Source organism: Lissotriton vulgaris, chromosome 6, assembly GCF_964263255.1.
Source record: "Lissotriton vulgaris chromosome 6, aLisVul1.2, whole genome shotgun sequence".
Lineage (NCBI taxonomy): Eukaryota > Metazoa > Chordata > Amphibia > Caudata > Salamandridae > Lissotriton > Lissotriton vulgaris.
The window spans coordinates 1,341,051,966-1,341,065,962 of NC_141694.1; positions in this window are offsets into that span (position 1 = coordinate 1,341,051,966).

The window sequence follows — 13,997 nt, forward strand, 5'->3', positions numbered from 1 at the left end:
TTAAACCTGGAGGGTTGGCATTTGCAAGGCCTACTTTTATTTCTCTGGGTTGTTTAGTGACTGTTGCAGAGTCACAGAGTTCATCCAACAGAATACGAGACTGTCTACTCTTAGGTTAAACAGTAAACACTGGAAGAATGTTGAGGCTTGGTGTGCCTCAAGAAAATGTTCCCCTTATTCTTGGGATTCTCATCGGACTCTTGATTTCCTGTGGGACGGATTTCTTTTTGGGTTAGCAGTTTCAGGTTTGAGAAGTAAATGGACTGCTGTTCAAGCTCCTTGGGATTCAGACACTCTTTTGGCTGCACCCTTAACTTCCTGCCTTTTGAGGATTCTTTTTCTCAGGTGTCAGGTTATTCATTCTTCAGTTCCCACCTGGGGCTTTGCCTTAGTTCTTCGAACTCTCCAAAGAGAGCCATTTGAACCTCTACCCACAATGCATTTTAAATTTGTTTCTGCCAAGATAAGTTTTCTGTTAGCCATTTGCTCGGGAAGCAAAATTGCTGAGATTGGTTGTCAGCTGGCCTCTGCTCCCTTCAGGAGTCTCTTCCCTGACGAGATAGTTCTTCATCCCAATCCTTCTTTTCTTCCAAAGATTCAGCCAATTTTTCACTGTGCTTAGAACATTGTGCTACCTGTCCCTTTTCCTCATCATCAGTCTTCGGAGGAATGAGATTTGCAAATGTTAGATGTTCACATAACTTTATACATTGTGGCCCTGTTCAATGACAACCACTTTCTTCTCATCCATGCTAACACCCAACTGCTTAATTCCTCAGTGTCTTTGGCGTAGGTACATGGCAGGAGAGAAGACAATTTGTGTCATTGGCACAAAAGCTGTCACTCACGTTCCTACTCTCCAGAAGACCATGGGATGGTTGCCTATAGATGGTAAATCATACTGGGGTCAGGGTCCAGCGCTGGGGTACACCGAAAGGGAATAGGGGACGTGGCCGAGTTGGTCCTGGCACTTGTCCTGTGTAATTCAGTTGTGCAGAAAATCTTCAAACTAAACAAATTATCAAAGACCTAGAACACTCTGGATGGGTGATCCAATAAGACTTAATGAATAATGCCTAAAAGGTGGCAGATGGTTCCAACATCACAAAGGAGCAGCAGAACCTTTAAGCCACCAAAACAACTGTCATTTTACATCTAAAAAAGGGTGCTCAATCTTTCTCCCTAGCCAAAGCTCAGATATCTATTCTCCAACATTTAGTGGACTTCAAGATGCCTGGCCAGTTGTGCAATTAGCATCTTCCCTAAAATGGGACACTAGTATTCACCTAGTCACTGCCTAGATCTAAGTGGTTGAGATTGGACTTTTTCAGCAAGGGTTTTATGGTGTTTGGGTCTGGGACTAAGGAATTGCATTATCCAGAAAAAGGTTGGCTCATATTCCCAACAATGGAGGCTGACAACAAACCAAATAATTCCTTGTGAATAAAAGAGAGATATGACCTCCAGCAGAGTTTGTGGTATTCATTCCTTTTCTGATACCTTGCATCAATTTCAGCAGTTAAATCATAAATCGTAAATCATACGCTCTTATATAGCGCCTTATCACCGTAAGGTCTCAAGGCGCTTGCTTTGGGAACCCGTCCTGGTCTTTCCCTGCGAGATTACCCCTACTGGGCATCCCCAAGGTGAAGACCAGGCATCCCATCGCGGTGGGGCCGTAGTGGAGATTAAGCAAGCTATTGCCCAGAGTTGCAGAGTGTGAACCCCCGATTCGAGTAGGCACCGAGGCAAGAATTATCAAGTCCGTGGACATTATGAGCTCAAGACCCTGCCGCGTCGGGAATTGAACCCTGGTCCTGGGTCTGACCTCTGCATCAGGGTCTGCCTCCTCTAACCGGTGAGCCACACTTCTCCACTTATTGGCAAAAGTGAAATAGAAGGTTTGGGCCACACTGTCCCATCAATTCCTGCAAGCCCACCGACGCGACGCCCCGGCCGTCTCACAACATAGAAATATTTGTATGGTTGACCGTAAAACAAGGAATGTTTGCCTGAAGCTCATTATTTAGTATAAAGAGAGAAGACTGGTTCTGTAAAAACGAGCAGTCTCCTGAGAACATACACGCTGTTGTACTTCTAGGATACCTGTTACTGGTTGCTGCCAATAAAGACGGTCTTTGACTTCACCAAGAAGACTCTGTGTTTCTGTAGTCTGAAACAGGAAGGACTCAGAAGTTTTCAGGTGTTCTCCCTGGCACCGCCGGGTCCATAAAAACCCGGTACTTCAATTGGCGCCCAACATGGGACAGTATCAGCGGTACCGGTCCAAGCCAGAGGTTTGTGAGGAGCTTCGTGTGAAAATTCTGGAGGAAGGCCATCCACTTCATCGACCCCTGTATGTCGACGTGGTCCGAAAGTCTTTGCTGAGAGGTTCCCCGCGTCCCGACGGCTACGAAGGACTGAAGGACCGGGTTTTAGAACCCAGCGGCGTCAGGGAGAACGCCTGAAACCTCCGAGTTCCCCTGTCTTGGCAAACAGAGACACGGGATACTTCTTGATGACGTCAAAGACCAAAGTTTATTGGCTGCAACCAGAAACAGAGATCTACGAAGCACACACGGGTGGTTCGTCAGAGACTGCACAAATTCAATAAGCGGAGCATGGTCTTTTATGCCAAAAATCAAGCCTCAGGCAACATTTCAAATTAGCATTCGGTGCATACAAACTGACCAATGACAGTGTAACATTTTGAAAGTAGCGTATGACGACAAACTCAGACAATTCCATATTCCGTTGTCCAGCCCACCAGAAATGACCACGCACATTCCCAAGTCTCCTGTTCGATCAGGCCGGACAAACCCATCATAAAACTCTCGACCCAAATCAATGATTATGTTGTAAAGGAAAGGCAGAAACAGATTGGAAAGGAGATAGAAAGGTGGGAGCAGTGTACCATAAACTCGGGCACGTCCTGCTCTTTGATCTTTATCGGTCCAGCTGCTGAACAAGGAACTGCCTCAGCGAGGTCAGCCTCGGGCAAGGAGTCAGTTCGGCCAGGTCACCCAGAAGTCAGCTAAGGCATACGTGTCTCAAGGACTCGTTCGGCCACAGTCATTGGGCCTATGTTAGGGCACCCACACAAAATGGCTGCCGTATACAAAATGGAACCCGGAGGTTCAAACTAAATCCTCAATTACAGAGTGTTCTCCTATATCGATTCATACGAAAACACTCAGACACGCTACACTCGCCATTCGCGGTCTGCTGACACCAAAATCGTCTATTTCCGACGATCTTTAGTGAACGGGTGCGGAACCATCTAACCCAGTTCGTGAACCACGGAACCACAGACCCTCCTTTTGCCCTTACATAGGCGATAAACCCATACCCATGTTAATCTGAATCTGGATCTATATTCATCAGATCATCGATATGTTGCTGTAGCATCATCCTATTACTCAGTACCTCTTTCCGGACAGGTCTCCTTGTACACGAAGTAGCACAAAGGCCACAAATAGCAGGAGCACACTGTACACAGAGACAGAACATAAAAAGGATTGCTAAGACCATCCCAATGGGGTTGACAATCTTCCAACCCCAAGTGGATATCAATCCCCATAAGCATCCCATTAATGACCAATCCCCTTTGTCCAGATGGACAGTATCGGAGATCTTATGCAATTGGGAAATGGCCTGGAAGACTGAAGGAGCGTTGTCTGGAATGAAAACGCAGCAGCTCGATTGAATCAGCTTACAAACTCCACCTCGATCTGCTAAAATAACATCAAGGGCAACTCTATTTTGAAGTGTCATAAGTCTATCCGACTGGAGCTCAGCAGTCAGGTTACCAAGGGCACCGGCAGTTTCGACTATGGTGGACTCAACCACTCTCATCAACTGGCGAATATTCCTACTGTTAGCCATAGGTCCCCAGAACGGCAGAAAACCCTTAAAGAAATCTCCCAGTTCTTGTCCTGCAGTGTCTTCTTGACTAAAGACACCTCTAGAAACTCTCATCTTATGGTAATCTGCCGCAGCTGTAAAAGTGGGAGGTAACAGAAAGGAAACAAAACATGTGCCCGAAAAATCAGGGGGCAACCATGTATAAGCTTTGTCGTAGCAAACAAAGTAGGTACCCTTAGCAGCCAAAAACGCTGGGGAAGACTGAGACGAAAATACATAAGTCTCAGCGCAAACACTCTTCCCTAACTGAGCCTTCGGATTCTTACCATTGCCCTGCAGACAATAGTGGCCCTGATGGGGCACTATCCAAATCGGTGGAGAACTTTTCGCTCGCTGGTTAACACTCAGACTAACTCCATATCCGGTAACGTTCCAACCAATGTAAGCCAGTGTCTCATCTCTCGGAATAGTCTCATACGAGCTATTCCTCTGATCATGTCAACAATGCCTTTAACTATAGCGCTATTCTTTGGGTTGTCTTTTAATGAACGTTGGGGGTAGACACTATGGGCGTAGATAAACATCGTTCTATAAGCCCAGATTGAACCATTTAAACTAAAAGGTAATACTAAATAGGGAATACCCTTATCGGTTGTATGAGGCATCAAACCACAAATCCAACAGTTTGTCGTGTTCATCACTAACTGGTGTTGGTGCAGAAGTTGGATGAAGGAATTGTTAGCAAATTCCAATCGTCTGACTACCTCATGCTCAGGCAAAGGATGGAAAGAATGAGAAGAAATAGTAGGTGAAGGTGTAGGTTGCACAGTGGGATTAAACGTCATTTTAAAAGAAAATGTTACATAACCAGCTATAAATATCATAAAGCTCAATAGTAAAAATAGACATGGTATCAAAAAGCTTTTCTTCGATATTATTTTACATATTCGTTTTCTAAAAGTCAGTGTCTGTACAGGTCTCTCCAACTCAAAGAAATCCATCCTAAAATAAATGTGCTGCCCGCGGTGGTAGGTTGATTCTGCTGAGGAATGCCTCCGCTGACCCAGGAAGGCTGCCTTGGGCCGACAGAACCCTCGACCTAGTGTCTCAGGCTTGCACTCCAGAGACTGATGGCAACCGCGACCCTAGCAGCAAGAACCAGATGGCGGTTCAAGAAAAACAAAAATGAGTAGATCCTTGGTGGAGAGTTAACCTGCAAACAGAAAAATCATCAAACTTTATTAGTCTTTATTTATTTGTCCGTAACTCTCGGTCTCAGATTATAACGACTCTTTCCAGCTAATTCTTGATCAGCGAACAAAAGGTGAGGCTCTGTAGTGTCCAATCGATCTGCAGGAGGTACTGATTCTTGCAAAATCCCGTCGCTCGCTTTCTCTGAGTTTGTTCCAATCAGTCGAGCATCGCTGAACGGTATAAACCGTGGGACAACTTGTGTTCCAGAGTCTGCAAGTCCCTCCTGGACCCACAGATTGTATGGCAAGGGCAAAGGTGCCCTTTTGGTATGGGATCCGTGGATCCAGTTTCGCTTGCCTCGCTCTCGCACTCGGACCGCAGATCTTGTTGATAGGAGCACCTGATAGGGTCCCGTCCAACGGGGCTGTTCGTTCTTGGTCCGCTGGAAGTTACGCACAAACACCCACGATCCAGGTTCAATAGAATGGCCTGGATCCTCTGAAGCTTGTGGAAGGCTGTCATGCACCTGCTGACGTAAAACACTCATTTTAGTTGTCAATTCACGTAAGTAGTCAAGCAACACAGGATGCTCGAGGTCACTGAACCTCGTTAGTCTTGGTACGCACCAAATATTTGCCGGGCGACCAAACACAACCTCATACGGACTCAAACCCATTCGTGAATGCACAGTCATTCTTGTGGACAGAAGTGCTAATGGCAAGGCATCTGGCCATTGCAAACCAGTGCTCGCTTGGATTTTGGCCAATTTTAACTTAAGAGTGCCGTTATAGCACTCGACTAAACCAGCTGATTGGGGGTGATTTGCAGCGTGGAATTTCTGCCTAATTCCGAGACCCTCACACACTCTCTTCATAACTTGACCCACAAATTCACTCCCATTGTCACTCCAGAGAATTCTCGGCATTCCGAACCTCGGGAAAAATTCTTTTACCAAAACTTTCGCTGTGGACAAGGCAGTATTGTCCTTAAGGGGGTAAGCTTCTACCCATCTAGAAAAGGAGCAAACAACCACTAACACATATTTCAAGTTGTTGCATCTCTCCATATGGATGAAATCTAGCTGCAAAGCCTCGAAAGGATACGTAGGAGAAGCGAAATGACCAGCTGGTGTTGGAGTTCCCTTACCAGGATTATGCATCAAACACACCATACAGTTCTTGACCAGATTCTCCGCACATTTGGGAATCCTCACGTTCTGCCAAACCGGAGCCAACAACTTGCAAATCCCTTTCACGCTAATATGTGCCATTCCATGAGCCATTGTAACAACTGGAAGCACATACGCGTTAGGCAACAACCATCTCTGATGCTCTGACAAATCAGTCCAACAACCATTCGAATTCAATCGACCCTTACTTTCTCTCCATTCATTCAACTCTTTCTCTGTGGCTTCACCTTGAATGGATTTCACACTCTCAATCATATCTTCACACATACTCTTCCCTGGAACCCATCTCGCTGGACCCGCAACATACATTCGACTCATCACATTTCTTGCAGTTTCTTTCGCAACTTTATCCGCAAATGCATTACCACGACCAACATCGTCCGTAACCTTTTTATGGGCACTGCATTTCACAATCGCTACTTGCAATGGTAACGTAAGAGATTCGAGAAGTTCGTTCACCAATTGTCCATGCTGGATTTTCGTCCCATGCGAAGTCAAAAATCCACGTTCACGCCACAAACGTCCAAAGCTATGAACCACACCAAACGCATACTGACTATCCATGTACACATTCACTCATTTTCCTTTCGCCAACACACACGCTCTCGTACGTGCAATCAATTCCGCTGCTTGTGCTGAGTTATGTGGGATACGTGCAGCTTCAACAATCGTATGCAAAGTCGTCACAGCATATGCTGCAGCCGTATCACCATTCGGCAACTTAAAACACGAACCATAAACCCACAAGGCATCATCACAGTCAGGAAGAGGAGTATCCCTAAGTTCTACTCTCCCTTTCGTCTCTTCTTCATTTCTTAGAAAACAATCATGCTGTTCTTTACTATCATCATCTGTCTCAAGCGAAATCGGCAACAATGTGGCTGGGTTTAAGGTATTACACCTTTTGATGTGCACATGACTCGCTACCAGTGTAAGCTCATACCCTGACAACCGAGCACTAGTTAAGTGCTGTGTCTTGGTACCATTCAACAAGGTATCCACTGCATGTGGGACCATAACCACTAACGTGTTATCCATAACCAAACCAGCAGATTGTCAAATTGAAACAGCCGCTGCTGCTGTTGCTCTCAAGCAACTCGGCATCGCTCTAGCTACTGGATCTAAAGTCGACGAAAAGTACGCACATGGGCGCTGCTTATCGCCAAACTGCTGAGTCAAAACCGACAATGCACATCCCTCTCTCTCGTGGACATACAATGTGAAAGGCTTAGTGTAGTCGGGAGTACCGAACACAGAAGCCGAACACAAAGCATTGCGTAGTTCGGAAAAGCTCTTCTGACATTTGTCAGTCAAGTTTTTTTTCAAGTTTTATTTATTTATGATTTGGAATTCCAAGGAATTCCACATAAAATACAGAATAAAAAACAGCTTATACACAACATGTTAGTTAAGAATCATTCTCAGAGTTACACTTATTAGTACAAAGAAGTTAATATCAAAAACACCATTACAAAAAGAACGAAGAATTTTTTACCCACAATTTTCCTTACTTATATCGCAATTATTACTAATCTATAGTGTCACGATAAGGGGCATGATGTGGCATTAACCTTGATTTTAACAGAACAGGTACACTTATCACCAGAAAAAACAATTTCAAGAGTCCCAGAATGTCAATATTTGATTTGCTTTAGAGGAGACCATTAAAAAGAGAGAACCATGAATAATTTCCAACAGTACTTACTAAAGTACAAGCGCATCAAAAGAAAAGAAAGAGTGTTTAAAATACATCATAAAAAACATCAAACAGAATCAAACATCATTATTACAGGTACAGTAGAAGTAGTGTAGGCATGATTGGGATATTACTCTTACGGGTCTTTTAAAGTGTCTATAGTGCTTCGGAATAAGTCACCTTAAAAAGTACATTCCTTAGAGATCCCGAACTTCTTACAACCCATACCATTTTCAATAGACATTTAAAAATTCTTTAAAAAAACAAAATATTTTATAACACATTAATTCAGATGGAGGAAACATAAGGAAATTGCGAGCCTGTACTGCCGTAGAGATATTATACTGAAGAAAACCAAGCCTTAAGTATTTGCGACGGACAAAATGGAGTGCCGGACATATAATTAGAACATGATTAAGATCTTGTACACCACAATTACATAGATTACAAAATCTTTCAGTTTTGGGGATATCTTCCCAGGCACCTGTCACAATCCTTAGTGGAAGAATGTTCAGTCTCAATAAAAGAAGCACTCGACGTGCTCCATGATGCACATTCCAAAAAACGTATGGCTGAGGTTTTTTAACAATATAGATCCCTGAGATGCAATCAAGTCTTCCATTCATATTACATGATTGCTGATCTCTTTTGCATGAGATCATGTATATAGATTTTTTAATAACAACCTTTAAGGATGTCTTATCTAAACGGAGTACGTTTTCCAAGTCAAGTTCAAAAATATTTAACGATTTTAAAAAGTTCCTAAAAATTACACTTTTCTTTAACAAATTTTCAAAAATTTCCTTGTGCAATGCAGCCCTTAGTAAGTTCTCCTGCCCATTCACCAAAGCATTACACCACCGCAAGCAAGCTGCCATCGAGAGCACATATGTTGAAAGAAGACCGAATTCAAGTCTAAGTGCTGCAATGGGCGCAGAAGAATTTAAGTTACAAATTTGGCGCCAAATTTTACCTTCGACCTTCTCAAATATACCCCACTCCCTTTCCTCAATAGTTTCTATCGCATAATTTAATGTGGGCGGAATCTTTATTTTATATACCGCAATGGTATGAGAGAAATGTCTTTTTCCACATTGCAGATAAAGTCGATTAATACCAGCTGCTTGCGAAATGGCTTTACTTTTACAGTGCGCCAAATGTCTTTTAGCAGAGCACCTATTTGTAAAGATTTTTCCTAAGTACTGATAAAATTTTACAATTTCCATTCTCTCGTCTCCTATAAACCATTTCAAATTTGGTCTCACCTTACATCCACTATAACTAAAAATCATCACTTTGCTCTTTGAAATGTTTATTTTTTAAAATTGTTCTTTAGTGTACCTAATCAGTTCCGTCAATCGCCTCTAAAGTCCAATTGGAGTTAGATCCATTATTAAAGCATCGTCCGCATATAGCAGACTGCTTAACTTTAGATCACCTAATTGGTGATTCGTCAGTCCAAGGAATAGGATTCGGAGTATCTTTAACAGTAAGAGCTATCAAAGGCTTCGCTAGCAAGGAAAAATTGGGAATCCACTGTCTACAGTACGACGTGATACCCAAAAACGCACGTACTTCTCTCTGTGTCGTAGGAACACTCATTTTCGCAATAGCCTGAATTCTCTCTGGGGTCAATTTCCTTCCCTCCTTCGATAAGAGGTGACCTAGGTAGGTAACTTCTTGTTGACAGAATTGCAGTTTTGAGAGAGAAACTTTGTGATGACAATCAGATAAATAACGTCTTCTTTACAATACGCACACTGATTAGGGCCATACGGAAAACGTGTTGAGAAGTCTTGTTCCTTTGCGAGTTTCTCGAATACTGTTATTATTATTATTATTATGTTTCTTATATAGCACCAGAATCGACCCCCGAAGGGGTATCTCTGCGCTTGCCTTGGGAACCCGTCCTGGTTTTTCCCTGTGAGATAGCCCCTACAGGGCATCCCCAAGGTGAAAGCCAGGCATCCCGCCGCAGGGGGGCCGTTGTGGAGATTAAGCAAGCTTAATGCCCAGAGTTGCAGAGTGTGAACCCATGATTAGGTCAGGCACCGAAGCGAGAATTATCGAGTCCGTGGACATTTGAGATCAACACCCTGCCGCGTCGGGAATTGAACCCTGGTCCCGGGTCTGACCTCTGCTTCAGGGTCTGCCTGCTCTAACCAGTGAGCCACACTGAGGTTGCTGATAGTCACGCTGATTATTAACACAGGGTGGATAAGCTTGTTGTGGAAGAACTTTAGTCTTCCATTCCTTAGTCTTCTTATCCGCTTTCTCTAACTCATCCTTACGTCTATTCTCATAGTACTGAGCTGTAGCTAAAATCTGCGCTGATGTAGAAACAGGCCAAGCACTCTCAGAATCCTTCAATTTAGTGCATAACTCGGGAAGAAGATTGTGCACAAATTTGTCGACTAACAATCTCTGGCCACCCTCAGTAGCCATATCCTGCCCACTATGATCAACAAAAGTTTCTTCAAAACGCGTGAAAAAATCTGACACAGTCTCATCTTTTTTCTGCTTACATGCAGACAACTTGTCCCAATTAATACGTACTTCAGGCATTAAAGTCTTCATGAGAGTAATAATCCTACCAGGAAGTTCTGTAATAATATTTTCAGGCTTAGCACCTCCAACTTGTCTATCGTTTGCAGCGAGAAGATTAACCCACGAATCACCCAATTCATTATCATGATCCGTATGTCGAATGACATTCCAGATGGGCTGTGAAACAACATTCCCAAACAACATATCTATATCCGCCAAATTCATGACGCACAAACTCACAGTTTGCGTAAGCTCTTTATAATATCCCGCTGGATTTTTCCGCGGGTCAGGCAAAGTCTGTTTAAGCGCTAGAACTTCAGCACGCTTCCAAGGAACATGTACCCATACTCGCTGAAAGTGAGCAACAACAGGTGGATTAGCATTTGCATCAGCAGGTCTCCAAACCGGAGGAACCTCTCGCATCGGATACTGACGCGCTTTTCTCCCAACCGACGAATCGGGCTCAAACAGCCGTTCAGAAGAAGCATTATTTTGAAATGACAATAACGACGACACCGCTCTCTTGACGTCGAGGAGACTCACAATCGTTCCCTTCGCAAACTCAGAACGCAATCGAAACAACTCTTCAGGAGGTTTACCCACCTCGTCCATCCATTGGTCATGGAGGAACGCACACATGACCTCAAAAACATATCATTGCTTAGGTGCTTCCCATTGCCGGAAAACATCCATGATACCCTCAAGATCGTACTGAGACGTGTACGTAACACACCTACGTGCCATGTGATCCAAAACCACTCGTTCATCTGTATCAGGCAACTGACTACGCAACTGTCTACGCTCACTCACAGGAGACATACCCAACTGTCCCAACCAAGGAGTCAGAAAACCAGAAAAGGCAGCAGTCATCCGCTGTCTAGGAGAAGGAGTAGTCGGAAGAATAAAGGAAGACGGAACAGTAGTAGAAGAATCCAAAGTCGGAACTGAAGAAGTGTTAGGGACAGGTATAGGAGTAGCAGTCGTAGAAAAGGACAAAGTTGGCGGCCCCTGAGGAGGCTGCGCCAAAGGAACAGTAGCCAACGGAAGAGCTGGCTGTAAAGGAATCGCAGGAGGCAAAACAACCGGCAGTTGCACAGCCACCACTGGTGGCGGTGGTGCCGTAGCATTCTGCGCATAGGGTGGCAGTGAATTTAACAGATGCGACATTAAAGGATCTTTCACAAGATCTTTCTCGTCTTTCTGCTCTTTAGATGGCAGGACTGGGTAGCATATATCTACCGCTAACTTCCTCACTCTAAGCATCTGTTCACTTTCTTGTTCTTCTTCATTATCTCGGTACGCAATGGCAGCTTGCACCATTGACATACCTCGTTTCTCGCTTATTCTTTTTTGCTAATTTCATTTCTTTCTGTTTGGCTTCTTTGCGCCATATGCGGAAAGAGTCAAACATCGCCGGCCGGGCTTTCTTCTTGAACAACTTCACCTCGAAGTTATCTAGAATTTCAATTTCAAAACGACAGTAACGGGGCCACTGTAGGACATCATCATTCTTCGTATATTTTACCCAGATCTCATTATAACTAATAGGGCCCACACCATGTTTCACATATAAATCGTATGTAGGAGTTCCGATCGGAGGAACCGGACACGAATCCTCTAACCGGGAATCCCTCAATATACCACAACTAAACAAGTGTCTAAAACTGCTAAAACCAGGCATCTTGCTCACTAGTCTAGCTTCAAACAACAAGGGAAATCTTGAAACGATAGTCTCATGAACACACGAATCCCTTGGCTTTGGGGCCTGCAGGTACCAAATCAAAGCGATCCACTAAAGGATACCAAACAAACTAAGGACTAGGAGACGCTCCACTTATATTTAACTGAAATGTTGATGGCGTCACCAGAAGACCCGTCAATCGTCCCGCTCTACAAACGTCTACGGCTCCAAAACAGGGTGACAGTCAGGGCAGCAGTCCTTCGTAGCCGTCGGAAAGCGGGAAACCTCGCAGCAAAGACTTTCAGACCACGACGACATACAGGGGTCGATGAAGTCGCTGGCCTTCCTCCAGAATTTTCACACGAAGCTTCTCACGAACCTCTGGCTTGGACCGGTACCGCTGAAGTCGTCCGACGTTGGGCACCAAACTGAAGGACCGGGTTTTAGAACCCAGCGGCGTCAGGGAGAACGCCTGAAACCTTCGAGTTCCCCTGTCTTGGCAAACAGAGACACGGGATACTTCTTGATGACGTCAAAGACCAAAGTTTATTGGCTGCAACCAGGAACAGAGATCTACGAAGCACACACGGGTGGTTCGTCAGAGACTGCACAAATTCAATAAGCGGAGCATGGTCTTTTATGCCAAAAATCAAGTTTCAGGCAACATTTCAAATTAGCATTCGGTGCATACAAACTGACCAACAACAGTGTAACATTTTGAAAGTAGCGTATGACGACAAACTCAGACAATCCCATATTCCGTTGTCCAGCCCACCAGAAATGACCACGCACATTCCCAAGTCTCCTGTTCGATCAGGCCGGACAAACCCATCATAAAACTCTTGACCCAAATCAATGATTATGTCGTAAAGGAAAGGCAGAAACAGATTGGAAAGGAGATAGAAAGGTGGGAGCAGTGTACCATAAACTCGGGCACGTCCTGCTCTTTGATCTTTATCGGATCAGCTGCTGAACAAGGAAATGGCTCAGCGAGGTCGGCCTCGGGCAAGGAGTCAGTTTGGCCAGGTCACCCAGAAGTCAGCTAAGGCATACGTGTCTCAAGGACTCGTTCGGCCACAGTCATCGGGCCTATGTTAGGGCAACCACACAAAATGGCTGCCGTATACAAAATGGAACCCGTAGGTTTAAACTAAATCCTCAAATACAGAGTGTTCTCCTATATCGATTTATACGAAAACACTCAGACACGCTACACTCGCCATTTGCGGTCTGCTGACACCAAAATCGTCTATTTCCGACGATCTTTAGTGAACGGGTTCGGAACCATCGAACCCAGTTCGCGAACCACGGAACCACAGGACTACTGCCCTGACTATCGCCCTGTTTTGGACCCTTGATGATTGGTAGAGCGAAATGATAGACGAGTCTTCTGGTGACGTCATTGATACCTCAGTTAAGTATAAGTGGAGCGTCTCCCAGTCCTTAGTTTGGTTCTTAGTTTGGTATCCCTTTGGGACCGCTTTGATTTGGAACTTGCAAGTGCCAAAGCAGAAGGACTCGTGTATTCACGAGACTATCGTATTCGATAATCCTTTAAAGTTTGAAGCTAGACTAGAGAGCGAAGATGCCTGGTCTTAGCAGACTTGGGAATTTGTTTTGTCTTGGTTGTAATAGGGATTCCCGATTGGAGGACTCGTGTCCGGTTCCTCCGATTGGAACTCCAACATATGAACTCTATGTGAAACATGGCGTAGGCCCGATCACATATAATGAAGTCTGGATCCGATACACCAGAAAATACAGTGTTTTGAAATGGCCCCAATATGGTAGCTTGGACACAGAGATATTAGATGATCTAGAGGTAA